General features: G+C 39.5%; 1 long non-coding RNA gene across 2 annotated transcripts; it reads right to left on the reverse strand.

Moving 5' to 3' along the window:
• On the reverse strand, positions 1–27,709 carry LOC124252914. 2 transcript variants are annotated; one of them, XR_006892063.1, is made up of 6 exons: positions 20,943–21,096; positions 19,798–19,862; positions 19,481–19,528; positions 18,540–18,614; positions 944–1,013; positions 1–71 (listed from the first exon to the last, which is right to left on the reverse strand). It is a non-coding gene; the product is annotated as an uncharacterized LOC124252914 (long non-coding RNA). The 2 variants fall into 2 exon arrangements; XR_006892062.1 differs by lacking the exons at positions 1–71; positions 944–1,013; positions 20,943–21,096 and adding exons at positions 18,224–18,253; positions 27,643–27,709.

A 27,709-nucleotide genomic window follows, 5' to 3' on the forward strand; every position in this document is an offset into this window, starting at 1 on the left:
GTGGATGGACGTGCTGGTGAGGTCAGGACCCGCCCCCTCACTGACGTCACTCAAACAGGTCACGTGCAAGGCTAATGGGAGTGTAAAGCAAGCGATACAGAACAGAAGAAAATAAACAAAACATAAAATGATAGGACGGAAATCAGAGTGAAAGAGAAAATTACACAAAAGATGTGGAGATATTGGAGAAAGCGTTAGACAAAGGAAGTGTTAGAATAGACAGAACAAAAGATGATACAGCGACCCTGTCAGAGGATTCCGTAGAGAGAGAAAAATATGATATTAGTGTATGAAATCAATGAGTCACATGGTGCAGGCGTATGTAACATCACGCATTGATTACTGCAACTCGTTGCGCAGTGGTATTCCAAATCATGTGCTACACAAACTACAGAGAGTCCAGAATTCAGCCGCAAGATTGATCAGCAGAACAAAGAAAATTGACCACATTACCCCTGTCATGAAAAATCTCCATTGGCTCCCAATCAAATTCAGAGTCCAATACAAAGTATTGCTTCTTGTTTTTTAAATGCATCCATGGACTGGTTCCAGGGTATCTTTCACAACTTGTAAAACGCTATGTGCCAATCCGATCTCTTCGCTCCAGTGTCCAATCTCTTCTGCAAATTCAATGTACAAGAACAAAGTCTTTTGGTGACCGAGCATTCTCTTCAAATGGTGCAAAACTCTGGAAAAATGTACCACAAGAACTTCGATCACTGACTGAACTTGCATCTTTCAAAAGCCAGTTAAAGACTCATCTTTTTACCAAAGCTCACCTTTAGCTCCAGCGTGGACTCAGAGCGCCTTTGCGCGATTACATCGGATTCTGGCGCTATAGAAGTATTTGTATGTATGTATGTATTGTATATGTGTGGCAGGTTCCCTATCAATGTTGAGTAGTATAGACACAGAGTTGCCCATGTCACAATGTAGACTTTACCTTCCACGCTCCGTCTGATGTCCTGGACTCGCTCATCCCCCATCGTCTCCAGGAACAGCTTCTCCTGCAGCTGTAGCGTAGGTAACATCTTTAACAGACAACACATCGCAGGGACTATGAGAGGGTGTACATGTATCGGGTCTTCTGGCATTACAACTGGCTAAGATTTCATAATTTGCGTTCGTGGATGAATGTCACCATCCTCGATATCTCCAGGGTATACGTTACGATCACTCTGCGCTTTACCCTGGATGCATCCACGCCTTGGCCCGATAATTATATTACCTCCCTTTGCTGGCTCCGCATTCTCACAGTAGCCAATCAGCTAAGCCGCCGTTACACCCGAGCTTGCCAGTGTCAACAGCTTGACAGCGGTCGCAGTCCCGAAGGTTTGTTCGCAGTACAACTCAGATTTGAGAAATAATACAAACAAATTGACAGATCTGATACTTTAAAAATTATGTAAAAGAACTCCTTCCACATCTTCAGAGTACCCTCTGCATCCATTGTGTTGCCAAGTTTAAACGGTTAGATAATTTAAGAAGTGAAAGTGAGTTGTGACTGGTTCGCTCAACTTCCCAGCGTAGACACCTGATTGGATAAAAAGCCAGCCAAGGGAGGTACTAAAATCAACATAAAAAGCCGTGGATGCATCCAGGGTATAGTGCAGAGTGATCGTAACGTATACCCTGGAATGGAATGTCACATGGTAAAAGGATATTGTAATTATGATCCCAAGTGTCAAACAGAAAATTACCTAAGCCTAGCGTCTTCAGTTCCAGCTTTTGTAGCATTTACATTTATTTCCGGAACCAGACAGTCAGCATAGGCTGTCTTGGAAAAAGCGATCTTACTCAAATTTAAGGCAGTCGTAGTGCTGAGATCGCTTTGTGCATGTGGGCAGTTGACATTACTTAGAATGTCCTTAGCAAAGTGTCCTTTGTGCAAGCGAGTCTAGATACATAATTCTGTAACTTTCTGCCAAGTGCACTCACCCGTTTTCTGTGTCTCCGTCCGCCTTTTTTGCCCCGTCTGGTCTTCTTACCAACAACCTTGGGCACAGCTACGGGAGACTGCATCAGAAGGAGAAGATTACACATCTAAACTTATTACAGTGAAAAGTTTATTGCGGTTTGTACGAGTACAAACAGTTTTATTCAGTAGGTCCAAATTTATGGAAATTATACAAATATACATACATACATTTACATACCTGATTAGTGCGTGACATGTAAAAAAGTAAGTTAGCTTTACATTTAGTCTTGTTATAACACTTTTTCTATATAGGTATGGATGTATTAAACTAATGGGCTAAAGGAAGTCTTAACTTCGGACTTTCAATATCTCCTAATTAGCCTTCCGGAAAATATGTATTCAACGCAACATTAATAATAAATAATAATAATAATAATGGATTTATATGGCGCCTGGTATCCAACTCTAAGCTGTTCAATGGCGCATCACAAAGCCTAATAGGCTTCCAGAGTAGAGATAGGTTTTTAGTTGTCTGCGGAAAGAGTCAATTGTTTCTGCACATCGTATTTTCAGTGGAATAGTGTTCCAGAGCATTTGGGCGTGGCTGGCTTGTTTTGTCCTGGTTTTTGGGACAATGAGTTGGCCTTTGTTCTCCGACCTTAGACTCCGTGCAGGTGTGATAGGACTAATCAGGTCTTTTAGATATACGGAGGTATCCGGATCTTTCACTGCTCCATATGTCAGAACCAGTGTCTTCAACTTTATCCTTTGTTCGACAGGTAGCCAGTGAAGTTGATTGAGGACAGGTGTGATGTGGTCGTTTGGTTGGTCCTGGAGATCACTCTTGCCGATCTATTTTGCACTTTGTGCAGACGCTGGATATTTACGACTCCATACAGTAGCGAGTTGCAGTAGTCCAGCCTTGATGTTACGTAGCAATGGACTAGTAGTTTTGTCGTATCGGTGTCAGGGTAGCGTCGGATCTTCCCGGTGTTCCTCAGATGAATGTTCGCTGTCCTGCATGTGTTCAGAGCTTGCTGGGGCAGTGGGGTATCCCAGTGGGTAAAGCGTTGGCTCGTCACGCCGAAGACCCGGGTTCGAATCCCTACATGGGTAAAATGTGTGAAGCCGATTTCTGGTGTCCCCCACCGTGATGTTGCTGGAACATTGCTAAAAGCGGCGTAAAACCAAACTCATTCAGTCATTCAGTCAGAGCTTGCTGGTGACATCGTCTCGGTACACGACTCCGAGATTCTTCACCTTGTTGGTAGGGTGTATGTTCGAGTCACCAATAGTGAGTGGAGATGTTGTCACCTTGTTTAATTGCATCCTGGTACCAATAACCATATACTCTGTCTTGTCGTCATTCAATCTAAAAAAACTCGTAGCCATCCATTTGCGAATATCTGCAAGGCATGTTTCGATCTGATTCTGGCAAACTGGGATAGAGGTAGGTACACTGATGTACAGCTGACTGTCATCGGCATACCCATGGAAACGTAGGCCATGCCGGCTGATGATGCCACCAATTGGCGAGATGTACAATGAGAACAACACTGGGCCTAGTACTGATCCTTGAGGCACGCCAGATTCTAAGTGATGTTTCTCGAATGTTGAACCATCTACTGATACCCTCATCGCTCTCTCCGACAAGTATGATCTAAACCAGTCTAAAGCCAATCCACTGATTCCCATGGAGTTTTCAAGTCTACTGAGGAGTATCTGGTGGTCAACTGTATCAAAGGCCGCTGACAGGTCAAGGAGCACAAGTAGTACTACCTCTTGTCGATCCATGCTCCTGAGGATGTCGTTTTGGACTGTAGTGAGTGCTGTCTCTGCACTATGCCTGGTCTTGTAGGCTGACTGATACACCCCCATCAGGTTATGACCGACGAGATGTTCATTAAATCGTTTGAGGACAAGATTTTGGATAGGAACTGTAGATTAGAAACCGGGCGGTAATTTTTCAGAATCGTGAAGTCAAGGCCAGGTTTCTTTAAAAGTGGCCGACCAGAGCTTCTTTGAGGTCTGTAGGCACCACTCCCTGAGTCAATGACGTGTTGAGGAGTGATGTAACAGCTGGTGAGAGGGTGTCAAGACAACAAGTAGCCACGTTGGTATTGGGTCCAGCGGACAGGACTTCAAAGGTGAGTATTTTATTATCCGTTCAACTTCATTCTGATCTGTCGCTTGAAACATGGACATTCCGGCGCCCACAAAATTTGTATCCTCACTGAGAGTAGATCCAGGCACTGCGGATGCCAGGCTTCAGATCGCAACCTTCTAACCTTGTCAGTGACATTTGGGAAGTGGAGACATTAAAGATTGAATAAATATCTCACGTCAGCAATAATGACCGTTTGTTCTGGCATCTCGCTGACACCGGTCAACTGAAGGTGGAGGAGAGAGAAGAGGAATTATATACAATAATGTCTTTCATCAGTGCATGTGGATATTTTCCTTACTTTGTTTATGAAAGATGTTTTCAATAACAATTTTATTTTACATTTCTAGGTGCATACTTTGAAAATAACGTTCCACGGTCGAACAAGTGGGTTTCGATAGCTTGGTTTCGAAATTCAGGGGTTGAAAATCATTTCAAAACTCCACTGGACACAGGTCCAGTAAACTTTCAAAATCCACTTGACCAAACATTAATTTCACTTGACCACAATTAAACAATTTGGTTTCTTTTGAAAATAATCTTTATCAATTATAAAGAACAGAACAGCAAATAAATTCTGAACATTTTTTATCAATAAAACACCAATTATTGATCAGCTAATAAATGTATCAAATTTAGAGTATTTGATATCAGTTATGCATTAAATGATATTCTGCTTTATTTCAGATTTCATTTTACTATAATACAATTCAGTAGTTTGGCACTACCGTACCACGATAAAGTTTAATGTGGATATTTACTTGACCGACCGGAAAATTCCACTCGACCCGGGCGTCGGGCAATGTTGTTTTTTTTCAACCCCAGCGAAACTATGCCAGTTCAATTCAGTCATAGTGTGAATAGGGTTTTATGCCGCTTTGAGCAGGTCACATCACAACCCCATACACTGTGCATCTATACTGGAATTCGAACCTGGGTCTTTGGCGTCACAAGTCAACGCTTTAACCACTAGGACATCCACATGCCTGATATAGTTATCATACATAGCCTGAACAAAACATGATAAGTCAAAAGGCAAGTGCAGGGGTTTTGCTGCAAAGAATGGAATTAGGACATTTCAATGACTGTTTAAACTTTAGACTGAACATACTCCTGTAGGACCATTTGGAGTGTGCATAATGAATCTTAAAAAGGATATCTATTTTCACTTCAATCGTTTTATTTCAATCATAAAAACATTGTCTGATAATTACAAATATTGACAGCAAGAAATATATGCTGGTAGGAAAATATCTCTTCATTTGATTACAAAAATTCTCAATCATTACCTTGGCCAAGTCCCTGGCACACTGATTCGATCCAGACAAACGCCCACCCGATCTCCGATGAGGTTCTGTCAAAGATCAAATTGACTACAGACTTCAGAAGAGAGCATTTAATACAAGCTATCAAATAAGACCTTGACCAAGACTTTTAGTGTAAACACACTGCATGTGTTTTGTAATTACCAGCGACATCTGTTGTGTATACAAGTATGTGTATACAAGTCTTGGCTTCCAGTTCTATTTCTTATCCCTTCTTGCTGGGTAACTATCAAGGGCAGAGATATGTCAAAGGCACCATTGTCTTCATCAACTGCATAGTTCATTGATTGAGTGTCGTTTAACGCCGAGATATTCAGCAATATTTAACGTCAGCAATATTCCAGCTGGATCTATATGGCGGCGGTCTGTAAATAATCGAGTCGGTCCAGTGATCAACAGTATGAGCATCGTTCTACTAAAATGTCTTACGATGGCATGTGTCAACCAAGTCAGCGAGCCTGACCACCCGATCCCGTAAGTCACCTCTTACAACAAGCATGGGTAGCTGAAGACCAATTTTAACTCGGATCTTCACGCGTCTCAACTGTATAGAGTCCGATGTATACGAGTTTTGTATAGGACTATAACCTTTTTTTTTCATTATAGATTTGGACAGTTTGTGTCACATCAGCAACAAGCATTATTGATTTAAACTGTTTTATCTTTAGTAAAAGGCATAATAAGTTTCTTTATTGCTGTTACGCATTGCTTATCATGCAGGCAATATTAATATTGAAAAAAAAATATGGTAAAGTCGTATTACTATCAAAATGTATCCACTCAATGTTTGGAATATTATGCCCATTGTCCATGCTCCTTGACCTGCACTGTCTACGTCATCATATGAGCGAAATATTCTCAAGCACGACGTTAAACCCAATTTCACCTCACCCCACCTGCACTGTCTTACTGGGATGTCTCATTTTCGTAGAACTGTGTGAATGTGATGACAAAAGCAAAATGTGTCGACGAATACAATGATAGCTGTCAGTAACCACAATATGGCGTCGTGACAATAACGACGCCGTCATGACAACGTGGACAGCGCCACATACAGTCCTTTGTTTTAATTATCTCCGCTTGATGTTTGTACGTAGCGCGATGCAAGCTTCCATTCACTCACAGTTATCTCCCCCTTACACATTGACTCTACGCGTGGTAAAATTGGTATTTATTAGGGCTGTAACGATGCATGGAACTATAGATGGATTGCAATGGTTGAGTCCATTCTGCTATTTATCGCAAGAAGATGAGTACCATGTATTACTTATATGGCCGAAATATTTAGAAATAAGAGAAACATATTTGCCTTATTTTTTCTATAACCAACCGTCGAGACAAAAATTCTGTATGCTACTTCGCACAGAAAATATTGACTTGTTGTTTAAGGTAGCCCTTGTGTTGTACCACATACTTATGTTGAGAGACAAAATGTAAATTGTGAATGGGTGTTTATGGATTTATTGATGTTCCTATAACTCGCGTATTTACAGGTTGCGCATAAATGCACTGTTATTATTGTACACATGTACTATTGGCCTCAGGGACACATATACAAATAAATATGTCTGTCTGTCTGTCAGTTGTTGAGTATCCGATATCAAATAATCGATGGTAGACACGAAAAACTATCGATGCATCGATAGTATGTGTGAGTATCGATAGTTTAGTAATTGACTTTCGTTGATAAATGAGGAGCACAAAATCGTTATGAAATATTTATGATATTTTGTGTTTTTTGTTTGGGTGCAGACTTGCGGCTTCATTGAACTTATGTTTTATCTGTATACTTGATCTGGATTTCAAGTTTCTTGTCAGTAATTCAAAGAGACTAAAACTATTTCAACTTGATTCTATTTGATATAAACTATACATGCATTTGGGAAATGACTTCAGATGAGTCAATTCAATGAGGGAAAGAAACTATTGCAATAGTATTGCAATGGTTGGTCGCAATAGTGTGTTGCCAGTAGTCACCCCTAGTATTTAGATATATAACTGATTCTCGGCAGTGTCTGTTGTGACATAGGACTACAGGATTTAGTGTGTCGGGGTAGTGTTTAGGGGTGGGTATTGCAGAGAATTTTCTTATTGTGATATATTGCGATGCGAAAGCTTATATTGCGATATGCATTGCAATATATAGCAAGAAGATCAAGTCAACGCTTTATTTATAAAGCAAAAACACAACAAAATCACTATGCTTCATTAAGCTTTAATAAAAACTTTTAATCATGACAAAATAAGAATAAAAATAATATTTAAATGTAATTTTCACCACGATCATTCCCACCAACATTACCACAATTGCCACAATCATCAAGGTTTCCGAGTATTACGAAGTTTTCCGAATACAAGTCAAAATACCGGTTTTCTATCAGCGTATCGCAATACGTATCGTTTTCATGTCTGAAACGGTTAATACCGGTAAACCGGTTATATTGCGCAGCCCTAGTAGTGTCCCAATTAATCTTGATCATGATTCCATCCTACTGTTGCTACTCAGTGTGGTATACTACCCAGGTCGAATCTATTTATTGTCAAACAGTGTATGATGCGCCTTGAAGGGTCTTGTTTGTGCCAATGACGCCAAATATGACTGGCGAAATCAACCATAACGTACGAAGTAGCACATGGGTGGGTGCATAGATCTATTATGTTGCAACAGGTCACGTCGCCGGGGACTGTTCCGTGATAATGATAATAATCTCAACTTAATAATCCACTTATAATACTAATGTATTATGATGGTATTTAGTACATAATATTACATCTAACTACGTTGTGTAAAAAGATATGATAGATAAGAATGCATCCCATAGGAATGTTATTCTCGCGGGTTTCCTATTCTCGCGGTAAACACGTTTTCTGCCGATATCTCCGATGCACGAAACGGAGCGGTTGTTAACCTTGCCGACCGGTAACTAGGAAGTGGCCCTTGTCTGCGAGTGATCAAAATCTTGCAATGTCACGAATATTGGTGAGTTTATACCAACTTGGACATATCATAACTTTTCCCCGCCCTTTCCGGCAGGATTGCTCTTCCATGCACTCCACAACGTTACTTTCTCGTTATACCGCGAGAATGGGAGAAGCCTCATGTCGTCAATGGCGGATGGCATTGTTTATCACCGGGCTCACAAATGGTAATTCACCTGATGGATCTAGCAGCTGATGGATGTAGATGTTAGAGGAGAAGACCCTTCACTTAAAAACAACAAGCATTCATACGATAAGAATTGTTTGTGTTATTTTTTCAGCCGATATCCGTAAGTACCGCGAGAATAGGAAACGCCTTCATATGTTACAAACAGTTACAGATTCAAAACTCTGGAGAAACAAACAGTCAGTACTGAGAAAATGTCCATAGTGTCTTGCCGGGAAGATGCAATGGTCTCATGATCGTCAAACTGTTTAAATGTGTTCACAAAACGAAACTATGTCTACAAGTATAGTGACAGCTGTCAGCAACTACAATGGCGTCGTGACAATAATGGAATCGTCATGACAACGTGGGCAGCGCCACATAGTGACCTTTGTTGTAATTATCTCCCCTTGCACTTTGTACTAAGCGCGATACAAACTTTGCACTTGAGTGATTTGATTAATGGCATGTCCTACGTTGTTAAGTAGCCTGCAGTATCTCGGCCCATGGTGTGATGCCAGTATGAAAGAGGCAAATGTTTGCATCCTTTATGTAAATTTAATCTCCGGTTAATCTACAGCGGAGGCCGATGTGCCACTCAGTAATCCAGCTTATATGACAGCACCTGTAAATAATCGATAAATAAATAATAAACGTCATTTCAGGCAAAGTAAAATTACCGAAAATAACCTGTGAAAATTATGTACATCATAATTTATTTTTCACACATTACGAAATCGCCATTCACGGCGTCATTTGGTGCATAATTTGCTGAAATGTACAAATCGTATATAGAGAATACTACACGAGGTCTCATTACATACGAATTATACGAAACGAGTGACCTTTCTATGGTATCTGACCGAGCGAAAGCGAGGTCAGAAAACATAGGAAGGTCACGAGTTTCGTATGATTCGTATGTTAGGAATCCGAGTGTGGTATTTTATTTATTACCCATGTCTTACATGCATTAAATTGACAAAATAGCGCATTTTTGTTATTTTTATGGTTTCAAACTGAAACCGGTTTCATAAAGAGTTTGCGGAAGAGTTTTGTACTGTAGTACACTATTTGCATGACGTCACAGTGTCACTACCTTGGTAACCGACGTCACGATGCATGTCAGTTGTCATCGCCTCGTACAGCCTCTTACAGTAAACTACTCCGTAGCACCGCGTTTCTTTGTTTGCAGTTGCTTCACTCGGTTAACATCACTGGTGGAAACATTGAATTTATGTTTTTCGACGGATATAATGTCTCAGTTCGATTCACAATAAAACAGCGACACGACAACGTTCGCAATGTTTACATTCCCGCAATGCATTTAAGTTGTAGAATGAATCAATTCACGTGTATGTTATGAATGAAAAAATAGTTACGTCAGAACGTGACCTAATTGAGAGGTCATCGGTTATCCAATCAAATCTTTAGAATCTCAGGTCAAGTCGTTACGACACAGGTCAACGCGATACGACACTCGTGTGACGTACGAGATTAATATGCAACTACCCATACGTTGACCACGTGGGTAATAAATATAAGACCACACTCGGTCTCATTACATACGAATTATACGAAACTCGTGACCTTCCTATGTTATCTGACCGAGCGAAAGCGTCAGATACCATAGGAAGGACACTCGTTTCGTATAATTCGTATGTAATGAGACCTCGTGTAGTATTCTCTATTTAGTGATCACTGATAATGTACTTTGAATCAAATCAAAAGTAATTCTGAAACGTCGCCTTTCACATCCTGTATACTTCACACTCAGCCTCAACTCATACATCCCATAATTCCGCAAACAATTTCGAATCAAATTACTAAGGATCATTGTCAGCAATAAAAAGTGTTTCCATAGAAACAAGCGAAATATATGAGGTGTGAAAACAAACCCTGTCACGGGCTGTGCTCTGAAGACGCCATTTGTATGAAATGTAGACAAAGTAAAAAATATTGACATGTCCATTCTTCTGTTCGTTGTATTCATTGGCCTTCTATTATTAAAATACACATTTGATGATTATGGTAACAAGAACTTTGAAATAAATAATTGATACAATGCAATGATTTGGTAAATTCAAAACAAATTGGCAAAGCTTTTGGTCCTGCGTGACGGCAATGACTGACGGAATTTATCGGCATAGCTAACGATTTTCCTTTGGTTAAATTGAAAAGCATGAAAATAGATAGCAATACGCTGATTATCAGAATGTTTCTAAGTACATGTACTTACATCCACTCATGTATGAAGACACGATCTCGGAATCAACGAAAGATCAGTCACAAAGTATCGCGGAACACGCCATTTTGAGTGCCGTTTTGTAAAGGTCGGTCACCGGTAGTGATGTCATACATCAACATTGTTGTACATGATCTGACGTACAAAACAAAGTACATATATGGTGTTTTGGGATTATGTGTACAATAACAAACGACTTAAATATTTTTGAAAAGTGATTTCACTGTGTGTTTTTACAATCATATAAATCCAATGCTGAAAATATTTTGAAATATATTGTATATATTTTTATTATATACGTTTGTTTCATGATCTGAGTTACCTCCCTTTATAATTATGGGTGTGTAACCTCACTGTTGTCATATTGGGGAATAGCATCATTTATGACAAGCCATTCTTTAAATTGAATAAATAAACTTACACATAAACATTCATATACTTTGGATATATTTGTGTCATTCAGGTATGGGGCAGTTCACAGTTTCTGTCAAATGTAACAACTTTTTGCACAATTCATATGTTGGTGTTTTAACGCATAACATTATTCATAGTTCTTTCATAGTTCTAACACATTTCGGACAACACTTAGCAGTGTCCTTTTTCAAACCGTATTTCCTCTTGAATTTACACCACCAGATAGGAAATTTGATACTCTACACCATTTTATAGCCACAGGTGCAAAAGTGAAATTCTCAACGTTCTCGTTTTGAGATCTTTTTCAGCACACGTTATATGTTGGGATTACTCTTTCTCATCAAAGTACAGATTCTAGTACTCTTGAATCCCATCCCGGATTCGAACCCTCCCTCTCAGATGGTAGACACGAAAAACTATCGATGCATCGATAGTATGTGTGACTATCGATAGTTTAGTAATTGACTTTCGTTGATAAATGAGGAGCACAAAATCGTTATGAAATATTTATGATATTTTGTGTTGTTTATTGTTTGGGTGCAGACTTGTGGCTTCATTGAATTTATGTTTTATCTGTATACTTGATCTGGATTTCAAGTTTCTTGTCAGTAATTCAAAGAGACTAAAACTATTTCAACTTGATTCTATTTGATATAAACTATACATGCATTTGGGAAATGACTTCAGATGAGTCAATTCAAGGAGGGAAAGAAACTATTGCAATAGTATTGCAATGGTTGGTCGCAATAGTGTGTTGCCAGTAGTCACCCCTAGTATTTAGATATATCACTGATTCTCGGCAGTGTCTGTTGTGACATAGGACTACAGGATTTAGTGTGTCGGGGTAGTGTCTAGGGGTGGGTATTGCAGAGAATTTTCATATTGCGATATATTGCGATGCGAAAGCTTATATTGCGATATGTATTGCAATATATTGCAAGAAGATCAAGTTAACGCTTTATTTATAAAGCAAAAACACAACAAAATCACTATGCTTCATTAGGCTTTAATAAAAACTTTTAATCATGACAAAATAAGAATAAAGATAATATTTAAATGTAATTTTCACCACGATCATTCCCACCAACATTACCACAATCATCAAGGTTTCCGAGTGTTACGAAGTTTTCCGAATACAAGTCAAAATACCGGTTTTCTATCAGCGTATCGCAATACGTATGGTTTTCATGTCTGAACCGGTTAATACCGGTAAACCGGTTATATTGCGCAGCCCTAGTAGTGTCCCAATTAATCTTGATCATGATTCCATCCTACTGTTGCTACTCAGTGTGGTATACTACCCAGGTCGAATCTAGTTATTGTCAAACAGTGTATGATGCGCCTTGAAGGGTCTTGTTTGTGCCAATGACGCCAAAACTGACTGGCGAAATCAACCATAACGTACGAAGTAGCACATGGATGGGTGCATAGATCTATTATGTTGCAACAGGTCACGTCGCCGGGGACTGTTCCGTGATAATGATAATGATCTCAACTTAATAATCCACTCATAATACTAATGTAAATTCCATTGATGGTATTTAGTACATAATATTACATCTAACTACGTTATGTAAAAAGATATGATAGATAAGAATGCATCCCATCGGAATGTTATTCTCGCGGGTTTCCTATTCTCGCGGTAAACACGTTTTCTGCCGATATCTCCGATGCACGAAACGGAGCGGTTGTTAACCTTGCCGACCGGTAACTAGGAAGTGGCCCTTGTCTGCGAGTGATCAAAATCTTGCAATGTCAAGAATATTGGTGAGTTTATACCAACTTGGACATATCATAACTTTTCTCCGCCCTTTCCGGCAGGATTGCTCTTCCATGCACTCCACAGTTACTTTCTCGTTATACCGCGAGAATGGGAGAAGCCTCATGTCGTCAATGGCGGATGGCATTGTTTATCACCGGGCTCACAAATGGTAATTCACCTGATGGATCTAGCAGCTGATGGATGTAGATGTTAGAGGAGAAGACCCTTCACTTAAAAACAACAAGCATTCATACGATAAGAATTGTTTGTGTTATTTTTTCAGCCGATATCCGTAAGTACCGCGAGAATAGGAAACGCCTTCATATTTTACAAACAGTTACAGATTCAAAACTCTGGAGAAACAAACAGTCAGTACTGAGAAAATGTCCATAGTGTCTTGCCGGGAAGATGCAATGGTCTCATGAACGTAAAACTGTTTAAATGTGTTCACAAAACGAAAATATGTCTACAAGTATAGTGACAGCTGTCAGCAACTACAATGGCGTCGTGACAATAATGGAATCGTCATGACAACGTGGGCAGCGCCACATAGTGACCTGTGTTGTAATTATCTCCCCTTGCACTTTGTACTAAGCGCGATACAAACTTTGCACTTGAGTGATTGATTTATGGTATGTCCTACGTTGTATCTCGGCCCATGGTGTGATGCCAGTATGAAAGAGGCAAATGTTTGCATCCTTTACGTAAACTTAATCTCCGGTTAATCTACAGCCGAGGCCGATGTGCCACTCAGTATTCCAGCTATATGACAGCACCTGTAAATAATCGATAAATAAATAATAAACGTCATTTCAGGCAAAGTAAAATTACCGAAAATAACCTCTGAAAAGTATGTACATCACACAGTACGAAATCGCCATTCACGGCGTCATTTGGTGCATATTTTGCTGAACTGTACAAATCGTATATATATATACCCTCGATTGTAATGTGAAAATACAAGATTAGTGATCACTGATATGTACTTTTCATCAAATCAGTAGTAGTACATTCTGAAACGTCGCCTTTCACATCCTTTCACACTCAGCCTCAACTCATGCATCATGCAACTCATCCAATAATTCCGCAAACAATTTAGAATCAATTTACTAAGGATATTTGTCAGCAATACAAAGTGTTTCCATAGAAACAAGCGAAATATATGAGGTGTGAAAACAAACCCTGTCACGGGCTGTGCTCTGAAGACGCCATTTGTATGAAATGTAGACAAAGTAAAAAATATTGACATGTCCATTCTTCTATTCGTTGTATTCATTGGCCTTCTATTATTAAAATACACATTTGATGATTATGGTAACAAGAACTTTGAAATAAATAATTGATACAATGCAATGATTTGGTAAATTCAAAACAAATTGGCAAAGCTTTTGGTCCTGCGTGACGGCGATGACTGACGGAATTTATCGGCATAGCTAACCATTTTCCTTTGGTTAAATTGAAAAGCATGAAAAAAGATAGCAATACGCTGATTATCAGAATGTTTCTAAGTACATGTACTTACATCCACTCATGTATGAAGACACGATCCCGGAATCAACGAAAGATCAGTCACAAAGTATCGCGGAGCACGCCATTTTGAGTGCCGTTTTCTAAAGGTCGGTCACCGGTAGTGATGTCATACATCAACATTATTGTACATGATCTGACGTACAAAACAAAGTACATATATGGTGTTTGGGGATTATGTGTACAATAACAAACGACTTAAATGTTTTTGAAAAGTGATTTCACTGTGTGTTTTTCCAATCATATAAATCCAATGCTGAAAATATTTTGAACTATATTGTATATATTTTTATTATATACGTTTATTTACATGATCTGAGTTACCTCCCTTTTTATTTATGGGTGTGTAACCTCACAGTTGTCATATTGGGGAATAGCATCATTTATGGCAAGCCATTGTTTAAATTGAATAAATAAACTTACACATAAACATTCATATACTTTTGATATATTTGTGTCATTCAGGTATGGGGCAGTTCACAGTTTCTGTCAAATGTAACAACGTTTTTGCACAATTCATATGTTAGTGTTTTAACGCAAAACATTATTCATAGTTCTAACACATTTCGGACAACACTTAGGAGTGTCCTTTTTCAAACCGTATTTCCTCTTGAATTTACACCACCAGATAGGAAATTTGATACTCTACACCATTTTATAGCCACAGGTGCAAGAGATAAATTCTCAAACAACATTCACGTTTTGAGATCTTTTTCAGCACACGTTTCATTTGGGATTACTCTTTCTCATCAAAGTACAGATTTTAGTACTCTTGAGTCCCATCCGGGATTCGAACCCCCACTCTCAGATGACAACATAGAAGTAGTAATCGTTGTAGTGCATGCAATTTAGTTGCCTGAAAAATGCAAGGGATGTTATTATTTAAAGAATGTGGACGGAACTTAATTCATTGTTGTCAAAATAACACTTACCCGTATTGGCTGTGTTCTAATGTACATAATTGTAGATGCACATTTACCAAAATGGTAATTTTTTAAAACATACTATCACCATCAGAGTTATTTCCAGATAACGCTCATGCTGTTGATCACTGGATAGTCTGGTTCAGACTCGATTGTTTAAAGACCGCCGCCATATCTAGCTGGAATATTGCTGAGTGTGGCGTAAAATTAAACTCACTCACTCAACAAGATTACGGCATCCGATGCGCAATACTATATACTTTCAATTTTTCTCAAAGTTTAAGTCCACCATCCTTACGGATGATAGCCTAGTATATCGTCTCACTGGAGCTGATGATGGTGTAAGAAACCAGGTTGAAGCCATTGGGTTTACGTCTTCAACTGAAAACTAGTGGCTGATGGCAGCTAGTACGCCTGCATGCTACAAAAGATACAGATTGCATGCTACAAAAGATACAGAAGCATGCCAGGGGATTCACGAAGCAACCCCCCATGCTTTTACACTGCACTAAGGTTACCTTAGTGACTTACGATAACCTTAGTGCTTTGTGAACGGAGGCCCAGGTCACCTGTTGTGATGAGCATTGTGTACCTGTGGTGTTTGGTCCCATTCCACAAAGCATTCATACACTACGACTGGCTTAAGTCATTGTTAACGTTTGGACTTTGCGATACGACCGTCTTGCCGCTAAGATCACTTTATCGAACGCAATGCAATGCAGATGTGTGTTTGGGACCTTTACCCGAACCCACCATTCTTTACATTTTCTTCTTTAAAATGAAACAATGAACATGTTTAGAAATAGAATACAATTTATTACAAAAACAAAAAACAATAACATCAAAATAATTACCAAAATATTTTTTGGGTATAGACACATGATGTAGAAATGTAAAACCGTGATTAAGAAAAAACAGTTTCGACTGAGATCCAAGTTCGTTTGTATCAAATCCGAGTTCCATAAAGCAGCGTCCAAAAAAGTTCCATGTTGAAAGCACCATGAGGAAAATTCTGAGAAATCTGGCTGTTATATCAATATCCATATCTGTGTCCATTCTGGGCATAGCCGTAGTTGTCACTGCCATGTCCGTATCCATTCTGAGAATATCCACAGTTGTAATTTCCATATCCGTATCCATTCTGGGCATATGCATGGTTGTCAGTGGCATATCCACATCGAGTTGGATGATATCCATATTCGTTGATGTTGTGGGTGGCGCTGTAGCCGTAGGGGAGTGCTACCTGTGAAACAATGGCGGCTTCATTAGTTCCCAGAGCATTCGCAGACATTAGGTAAGACAGTGTTAAAGAGTCCTAGCTGTGATGAAACAGGCGTCAACTCCAGGCTAATATGACTATGTCATCGTTTGATTTAGTTGGAAAGTAGCAGAAAATAGGTCAAAGAACCCAGGTTTTATAAAGCAGACATCGCTTTCAGACCCCTAGTTTTGGATACGACGAAGCAAGTGACACGTGACCAGACAAGCAGGTCAGAAGCCACCAATCATTGTAAGGTTGCTCATTTTGAAAAAAGGCTACTGGTTAAATATGTTAATTACTCTTTCTTTGGCATGCATTACATAGTCGGTGCTATCTGGCAATAGACTCATGTCATAGAATTCGGAGCATGTGGATTTACACTGAAGAAAATAGCAATGACCAACCTGTTGATGTGTGTATTCACACTGACGAGTCTGTTCAACGTCACCAGGTTGGTTGAAACAAAGGATGTACTTACATCAGGGAGAATACACGCTTGAGTGTAGCATTGAAGGAGCCGAATCAGTTCCATGTTCCTTTGAGGACATGAGACAATGGGACATATGCATATATATGAGTAAGCTAAGACTGAGATCGGTGTATTATTCTGAACACATGTGGCAGTCTGTATTACCTGGCGTGGATGGACGTGCTGGTGAGGTCAGGACCCGCCCCCTCACTGACGTCACTCAAACAGGCCACGTGCAAGGCTAAGGAGAGGGTAAAGCACGTGATACAGAACAGAAGAAAATAGACGAACAAAACATAAAAAGATCAGACGGAAATCAGAGTGAAAGAGAAAATGTTATAAAGAAAACATAGATGTAGAGGTTTGGTGGAAAGCGTAAGCAAAGAAAAGTGTTAGAATAGAGAGAACTAGATGTGATCAAGAGACACTGAGATCACAGGATCAAGCATAGAAAGAGATATAAATTACGATACAGGGATTGGGAAAGGCAGGGGCCATGGCCATGTTGCACATTAGAATAAAAAATGGCCCATTAAAATTTTGAAGTTTACGATTGATACAAGGGCAGTGGCCCATTCTAAATTCAGAAAATGGCTAATAATACTGAAAATGGCCCATTGTCAAAGTTCTCTATCCCAATCCCTGACGATAGCATATGAAAATATAAGGTAAACTATGAGAACAGTGAAAAACGATTTCACTTGAGAGTCAAGAGCAAATTAGAAACAAAGTTGCTAGATTCTTGTGTAAGGGAAACCTTGATTCCCCCTCCCACTATGATTCCGTGTGTATTCCTAGGAAGACACAGTTTGCTGCTTCTAGACAGACTGCAACCCATTGCGACAGGCGACTCTGAGTGTTCCTCCACAGTAAATCTATTTACTTTACTACTAAATTTGTGTAAGGATATTCCATGACACACCGACCCGAATAGTCACAAGGTGTATGTGTGGCAGTATCCCTATCAGTGTTGAGTAGTATAGACACAGAGTGGCCCATGTCACAATGTAGACTTTACCTTCCACGACCCGTCTGATGTCCTGGACGCGCTCATCACCCAACATCTCCAGGAACAACGTCTCCAGGAACAGCTTCTCCTGCAGCTGTAACGTAGGGACCATCGTTAACAACTTAGTGGTAAGAGTGGTCGAAGGAAAACGTATCCTTGTGATGACGTTAAGGGTGCTTGTGTAAAACCAGTATAAACATATATTTTACAAAGTGATCTCGTTGCGACTTAGAGTATCCCTAGCAAAGGGATTTCTTCAACACAATCCAGACAGATGTTTCTGTAACGTTTCCATAACAAGTTTGGGTGTGTGGAAGACTAAAGGGGATAGAATCTTCAAATCTTGACAAATATATACATGTACCGACAGTTAAACTCACCCGTTTTCTATGCCTCCACCCCCCTTACTTGCCCCGTCTGGACTTCTTACCAACCTTGGGCAGAGCTACAGGAGGCTGAATCAGAGGGAGAAGAGCGGTTGATTATACATATATTAATTACAGAGAATAATTACAAAATAATATTTTGGTTGGTAATAATTTGCGGTACTACATAAAGGTTTATACTGTAGGTCCACAACCTGTAGAAATAATACACAGATATGTTTATGGACACACCTGGGTTCATAAAAGGAATACAAGGGACAGCTTTATATTTAGTTTTGTTATAAGCATTTATGCTGTGTCTCAGCTGTGAACATTTGATCTATATTGGTATGTTGGACATTTTCTTTTTCTAAACTGAGGGTCTAAAGAAAGACCCCAGTATAGGGACTTCCGATATATCAAAACTCGCTTTCTGCAATTACTGTAAATTAGTGGTGTTCCGATGATCGAAAATAATCGAAAATCGATCGAAAGGATTAAAAATGATTATCGATTGTAAAAAAACATATTTTCGATTAGTTGGAATTTTGTTGATTTAGTTTACCGCACTTGAATGAAGTAAACTAGCGATTAAATTTGAGGAATATTCACGAACAAACATGCGCTCAACAGCGTAAAGCTATGCGCATTATAAAACTACTTTTATTGTTTAATTACAATAAAAGTGTCTTTCTTGCATTTCATTGCATGACAGTATTAGTTATAAGAAACATGTATTAGAAAACACCTGGTGAAAACCCCTTCAAATTGGTGATTTAATTAAAAATGTATATATTTCGATTATAATCGATAATCGTTCACCACAATCCTCCGATAATCGATGTGGATTTGGTTTCAGAATTCCAACACTACTGCAAATTACCATTGAAAGATTGGAGGTGATGCTTGCTGTGTTATGTAAAAGATAAATGTTTAGGAATGAATAAAGATCTCACCCCAGCAACAATGACCCTTTGTTCTGGCATCTCGTTGACACAGGTCAACTGAAGATGGAGGAGAGAGAAAGGAATTAACATGTCGTGGGTGAATCAGTACAAGAGGATAATGTCTAATTTCTTAATAATAAATATCTTAATCATAGTTCAGTTGTTTTGATTTCACTTAACAAGATGTATATTTTCAAGAAATCCCCCATTGTCACACTACTGAGTTGGATTTTATGCCGCTTGCATCAGGTCTATTCATATCACATCTCCATACATTGTGGATCAACGCTTTAATCGTTATGTGTCAGCAATGACTCAAATATTACCTTGGCCATATCCTGGGCATATTGAATCGATCCAGACAATCGCACACCGGACCTCCGACGGGGTTCTGTTGAAGGTTGAAAGGATAAGAAAAAGTAGATCTACAGTTTGTTCACTGTAATAGTTTATAATTGGTGGGAGTGAGTGGTGAAAGCACGCGAGTTTACTTTTGGTTAAGGTTAGGGATAGGGTAAGGTTTAGGGTTAGGGTGACGTGACACTAAACAATATGGTTGGTATGTATCCGGTATTCTGTAGGTGTACCAAACCTTACCCTATCCCTAACTCTACGTTCCTAACCCTAACATAACGAGTCCGGTAATTCCGCGCGACCGGTAATTCTGCGCAGCTGCAATAGCGTACTTCCGTATCGAGGTAAACATCGTCTGTTACCACATTTACGCTTGAAATCGGGACATTTCTACAAGGGACTGGCTTTTAATCACTAAAGGTAAGTAAATAACAGTAATTGACAGATACATTGACAGTTTTATGAAAATTCGTTTTCTTCAGACTTTTAAACCTTTTTCTTCATTATTCATAATTGGATTTAATATGAAACACTCTTTCTTACATTGATGAAGTGATTTTTGAAAATAATCTGGCCCTAATACGCTTCCATACTTCGGATCTCCGGTTATGCGCATCAGTTGATGCGTAGAATTACCGGACAGCAAGCGATGTCGTCAGAACGCCGGAATGGTCAACCGTATGGCATAATGCAACGTTACGGTTAGAATCTTATAGTTGTCAATAAAACTTATATTTCTAGGTAAATATGATGCATACCATCATGTTCAGTCACATAAACCACACAAAATAAGAGAAGTTAGTTGCCGTGTTGGGATCGATGTGCTTAAGTGCGCGGAATTATCGGACGGCATTGTAAACGTTACCCTAACCCTAACCAAAAGTAAACTCGCGTGCTTTCAAAGATCATGAGATGGCGGAAGGTATTCTGTAACAATATTCGCCTTTTCAGTAATACAGTTCATGTCTCATCGGCAAGGTGTAATTCTCGCTGATCATGTTGACGAAACTCAAAAACAAGAACATTTCTTTTTCTTATATGGATGGTAAAGTCTCAAAACTATCAATATATTATCACTCGCTATTCTGAACATGCCCCTTGACCTGCACTGTCTTACCGGTGTTTCTCATTTTCGTAGAACTGAGGGATGTGGTGAAAAAAGTAAAGCGTGTCGACGTGTAAAATTACAGCTGTCAGTAACCACAATATGGCGTCGTGACAATAACGACGGCGTCATGACAACGTTGGTAGCGCCACGTTGCGTCCTTTGTTTTAATTATCTCCCCTTGATGTTTGTACATAGCGCGCTGCAAACTTACATTCACTCGAGACAATATTTCAAATGTTATCTGTCCCAATAAACATTGACTCGGCATTGGGTGAAAGAGGTAGATCAGTATTTAGCCGATTCGGAGCAATGCTTGTTTAGGCTACTCAGTTGATTTAGCGTGTCGGGAAGGAGTGTCATATCACAGGGGCTTGTAACGCTAAAAACTGCCATCAAGGTATGTACTGTCACTGACGGGGTCTTAGTATATATATATAAGGTTGAATCATTTTATATAGTACTAAGACCCCGTCAGTGACAGTACATACCTTGATGGCAGTTTTTAGAGTTACAAATCCCTGTGTGTCATATGGCCTTTGATATGGACAAGACTGCTTATATTGCGTCTTAACCAACGTTGTCTGTATCATGATGCTGTATTTTGTCGGGCCCCGTGTATCACAACGTTAACGACACCGTTAAATCTACCATTGTACCATTGTATCATGTACAGGGCAGTGTATGTATACCATATATTTGTGTTGCTACTGGTGTTGTCACCAGAGATTGTTGCGGGATAATCATTATAATCTCAACTAGATAATCTAATATAAACCTTTATAGTCACAATATTAATGTAGATTCTATTTATGGTATTTAGTACACATTATAACATCTAACTACGGTGTGACAAATGAAATAATAGCTAATAGTTTTGATGGCATCCCATCAGAATGTGCTGTTTTTGTTGTAAATTGTTGATATATTACAGTTGGTTACGATCTAAACTAAAAACCAAAAAAATATCAAACATAATTAAAACACAATTATCACTTATTCATGACATATAATATACATTGCTGATTATGAAAAAACATATAAACAAAATTATAAGCGTACAATCGCAAATCAAAAGTGCAATACTTCGTACTTGGGTTTGCTTCCCTCAAAACGAAGCACCCCGGGATACCGAACCCAGTCAGAGCGGGTGGGTGTGCACTCAAGTGTAACGGCTGGTTCATTTGCAGATGCCCTCATGGTTCATTGTGTGTGCATATATAAAGATGTTGGGTTTTGTAAATACATGCTCATTTTTTGTGCATAACATTTTGCAATCAACAGACATCATAACATGTCATGTGTACAAGTATCACACCTGCCTGTCTGTGTACTTACATAATGTGACAGAGACCGAACTCGGGCCATAAATCAATGCGTTTGTTTATGGTGTCTAGCCTAATAGGTGTTAAGTTCAAATTGCATGTGGTCAGTGATCGAAGTTGTGTATTGAATATTGTCATTAGCAGACAGGCAGGCAGACACATCTATAGGTGCCAATAAAACAGACATTGAGTTTTGTCTGTGACAACGACATATCTATATCACAGTTAGAAATTCTGTCGACGCTAAATAATGACATTGCTTTTAAGTATCGAACTGAGAAAGTGACTCGGTAAGAAGAACGTGTGGTGAAATAGACAAATGAAATTATAAACAGTTCAATCGGTAATCTACTGTCATAACATATAAAAAGCTCGCGCCAGTGATCAAACCGGTAGACTGCACTTTACGGGTCCCCGGAAGTTTAGCTACAGACATGCGCAGAAGCCATATTTACATCGAAGCGAGCACTAACGCTGACGCCATTTTTTGTTTGCTCCAGCGAATAACAACATCGCTGTTTTGGTCCATTCAATTACCCTTGGATACTAATCGATACAATAAACAAAACAGGTAAGTTAACATGATGTAGCACAGCGTGATAACAAATATCGAAACGCTTCACTTACCTTATATTACAAGAACAAATCTGCGCCTCAATTGAATTGACTTACCTCACAAGAACAAATCCGCACTTGAATTAAATACATCGGGTACATCATGTGAGCTTTCATTTTGGGGGATGTCATTTTCTTTATTTCCAGTTTCAACTATTTTAAAATATTGATGGGTTTTGGGGTCAAATACACGGCGGATAAAAGTAAGAAATGTAACGAAAGGATCATCAGAACAACGTAAATATTTCTTCCTCACAATGTACTCAACAAAATAACTATCATACAATCCTTTCGTAGTTCCATACCTGGGCAGGGACGCTTTCACCGCTCTCCACGTACTCTCAATTTTATTAGTGCACGCACCATTCTCTGCATTCACAAATTCCTTACTATGATTCACTGTCACATGCTCGTATCCCATCTCATTCAGCCTAGCATACGCCTTCCAACAATCAGAATGAATAATCGATCCCGGTCGCACCCACTTTCTCAGCACACTCAAAAGGGTATCTGCATCACGCTTCTCCACAACTTCCAAAAACATCCGGTTACTTTCTTTCTCGATACCCCCAAACACCCACACACCATCCACTCGCCTTCCTCGGTGAAACTTACGCTTCCCAAACTTACTCTCATCAATCTCAACTTCAATCCCTGGCCCACCTATCATCTCATTCTCCTCTTCCATCACAAACAAACACACATCTCTACAATAATTAAACCAATCAACCAAAGTGTGGTCAGACCCCAGACGCAACTGCACTCTCACAAAATTCTCTCTCACTTGATAAACCCAATAAAATGTCAATTTCATAATTTCACTAACGGACAAATGAGACTTAAAAAACCAAGAATCACGCCTTGCTACAATTTTATGATTGCATATTTTATTTGAACAACGCCACACATAACCCTCACTCCGACTCGAATCCTTTCGCTTTCCTATACTCCCACTGTCACACTTCACACACTTCCCACTGAAATTTCCAATCAAACCAAACGCTTCCAACCAATCCATCAACTTTCTCTCATCTCTACACAGCTCATACAAATCATCATACACCATTCTCCTTACAGCCATAGCTAAGCAAGTCAAATAAACAAGATTGAAATCAGGCGACAAGCAAAATACAACTCACCAACCGTGCGCGTTAAAGTTGTGGCAGTCGTAGTAACCCACTACCTTATTTGGAACATTCGACACGTGCGTCCACAATTGACCAATCAAATAAAAGGAACGTCATCGGGATTTCCCCTTGATTACTAACGATTGGATTGATGTTTTGGAGCATTACTAAAATTCGTGTTTAAAACTATCGTCTTTCAGACGATGTTTTAAATTAAACTTTTGCCAGTGAACACGAAAATGACCTCTAATTTCGTCTAAAATGTCTCCTAACGGAGATCAGCCCGCTCTCGCGTGCTTCTCTATATCTATGACAGCAAATGCGCCTTCGGCGCGTTCTCGCGCAAAGCGCGAGCTATAAAGAATACATTTCTACTTCCGGCTCTGGGGACCTGTAAACTGCAGGTGTCCCACTATGTCCATAAAAATGACATTTCTACTTCACAATGGGTCGTAATAATAATGACCCGTCAAACAACAGTGTGTAGCGCCATATCCAATATCACCTCCGGTTCCAGCTTGTTAATGTATAGTATGACCAGAAATGATTGAGAATTTTAGGAATATGTTTAATTGGTTTTCTAGAATAAACAACCTTGACCAGGTATCAAGTGCTTGGTTTCATTCAAGAGAGACAACTCCGTTAATCCTTTTTCATTAGTTTGTGAAGAGTTATCCTCCTTTGTTTACTTGCTAGCAGACGACATTTTCAGTGATCCTCAGTATGGATGATTTAGAGAAGAGGAAGTTGATTTTAGAGTATTATAACAAGGACATCAGATCAGCTACAGTGATTTCAAGTAGAACAGGCATCCCTTTGTCCACTGTTTATCGTGTTTTGAAAATATTGCAAATGGATATGGCATTGAGCACCAGGGAGACGCAGGTAGGCCCAGAAAATTGACTGTCGGTGACAGGAGGCGGCTTGGTATTCTTGATTCTAAAAACAAACGAAGGAGTTTAGAAAACTCAAGGCTGGATATGATTGATAGAGGAACTGTGGCTGTCTGTAAGGAGACAATTAGAACTGAACTGCATGCAATGGGTTGGCAGAAAAGTCGAGTTCATGAAACCTGAACAAAAGGAGCGAAGGTTGAACTGGTGCTTACAGCATAGAAATTTTAACTGGGACAATGTGATTTTCTCAGATAAAAGTTCTGTGTGGCTGTTTCCTAATACACTGAAATTCTGGACCAAACAAACTGAAAAACCTTTGTATCAGCGCCAAAAGTACAGTCCGAAATTTAACGTGTGGGGTGGCATATCTGTGTTAGGGGCAATGCCCCTCTGTGTATTTGACGGGAATATGAACAGTGAGCGGTACACAGATATTATCGAGAACATTTACTTCCATCTGCTCACGTGTTCTATGAAATTTTTTGATTTTCCAGCAGGACAACGACCCAAAACATCGTTCAAAACATTCACAGACCTGGTTTCGGACCCAAAATATGACATTATTAGATTGGCTAAGCCATAGCCCTGACCTAAATCAAATAGAAAATGTTTGGGGACTACTGAAGGAAAGTGTCAATAAGAAAAATCTGACAAATATTGCTGAAATGAAAGAAGAGGTGGTCCGATATTGTTCTCAGTATATTAAATCCCGCACCGTTTTACTGACGCTTAGTCTCTGAATATATATAATTTTGATAGTAACAAATCAACCCATTTAAATTGATAGGAGCCCCAGTCAGATGGGAAATTCAGAAATCTAAGCCTGGTTCATTTAGGGCTTTAGCTTTGCAGAGAGGGATCGGCAGTACGGAAAACAATGTGGTTCAGGGACTGTGAGGCAGACTAGTAAAGGCCTCGTGTCCTTTGAACTGTTTCAATGCGATATGAAAACGAAAATATGTCGACGAGTAAACTGACAGTTATAAAAAAACACATAGACTAACGCTTAGTTTCTAAATATATATAATTTTGAAAGTAACAAACAAGCCCAAATAAATTGAAAAAGAGACCCAGGGAGACCAGAGATTCAGAACTTGAGGAAATCTAGACTTGCTTCATTTAGGGCTTTAGCACTGCAGATATGACTTGGCAGTAGGGAAAATTATGTGGTTCAGGGACTGTGAGACAGACTAAAAAATCACAGTGCCGTCGTGACAATGACGACGTCGTGGCAACGTGGACGCTGGCGTTATGCATTCAAATTTTGTACGTGACTCCTTACAAACTTCACCGATCCATAGTCGCTTAAATGCGCTCGTATTCCGGATTCGTTCATATTATGATCCTTGGCGACTTGTTTACTATATGTATACTGTTTACTGCTCCTAGTTTTCAAGACCGCCTCCGTTGTGTAGTGGAGCGTCCGCCCGGAGAGCGGAAAGTCGCGGGTTCGATCCCCGACCGCGTCATACCAAAAGACGTTAAAGCATGGTACTTGTTGGTCCCTGCCTGGCGCTCGGCATTAATGGGTACATCAAGGACTGGTCGGCTCGGAGTCAGTATAATGTGTCTGAGTGGGGTATTCATGCTTCACTGCGGCATGGTATCTCAGTTGGCTAGCACTATAAAACCAGCTTCAGTCTGGGCTAGTACAAGCAGCCGCACATACACATACACATGCATGCACGTCGTCATATGAGCGAAATATTCTCAAGCACGACGTAAAACCCAATTTCACCTCACTTCACCTTAAACACGACTGGTCCAATACTGTGTAAAGCTTCGTAAAATCTCCCTGTACCAATTTTACGTGTGTCAGAATTGGTCATTAACAAACGCATTGTTTGGCGAGGCAACGAGATTATGTTTGCTTACTTGGTTATTACATGCATTCATATCCAATGTGTAGATCGAATCTCATTGTGTCAGGTACTGGCTTTGTCTGTTTTATACTAGATTATTTAGACCAGAGACCATATGGTCTCTGTTTAGTCATTAAGGACACGTGTTGTTAAGAGCGGCTTCCAATAACAAACAATTTGTTGTGTTAAACATGACTACCTAGATAATATTTTTTTATTCATTCGTGGTTTCATTTTATTAAAACATTATTCTGGGAGGTATTAATTTAAGTTATAAATAGTCACAAAATTCCCACGTCTTGGCCACTGGTAGCGACAAGTACTGAGTCAAGGGAAATAACTCTGTCCTGTCTAATGCAAATTATCCCATAATGCCCCTGATTTCCTCCACGTTGTGGGTACGGGAAATGAAAACATTGGAATGAAGTCCCCCTAAACGTAAACATTGTTTGAGCGACCTGTCAACAACTATGAATGACGTTTATCAACAGAATGGATGAATATTGAGTTAAATACACTCCAGAGTATTCTTCCGAGAGTGACATGGATCGTCAAAAAGGACTACCACCCTTTGATATGGAGGAAACAGTTTGGTGCGAAGGTTGTCGAAAACTGAAGAAGGTATGCATTTACTATCCCCAAATAGTGGTTAACATTTCGTGATAATGGTGATCAAGGGTGTAAATATTTTCAATTATATGTCTAAAGGTTTGGTGACTTCAATTAAATCTAAACAAAAAAGCCAGTGATTACACAAGCATCTGCCCTCTGTATCTGAACACTCCACTTATCAACAATGTTATGTTTGTTTTCGTTTTCTTCAAGTTACATCACAACGACTTAGCTCAATAAATAGTTGCCAAATAGTGTGCAAGAGTGCAGTTTACCTGACGCTTACTGCAGCACAAATCCTCTGTTGCTGATCCAGAGGCCCAGATAAGCTGCGTATCCGGG

Source organism: Haliotis rubra, unplaced genomic scaffold, assembly GCF_003918875.1.
Source record: "Haliotis rubra isolate DU_JTF1 unplaced genomic scaffold, ASM391887v1 Scf529, whole genome shotgun sequence".
Classification (NCBI taxonomy): Eukaryota; Metazoa; Mollusca; class Gastropoda; order Lepetellida; family Haliotidae; genus Haliotis; species Haliotis rubra.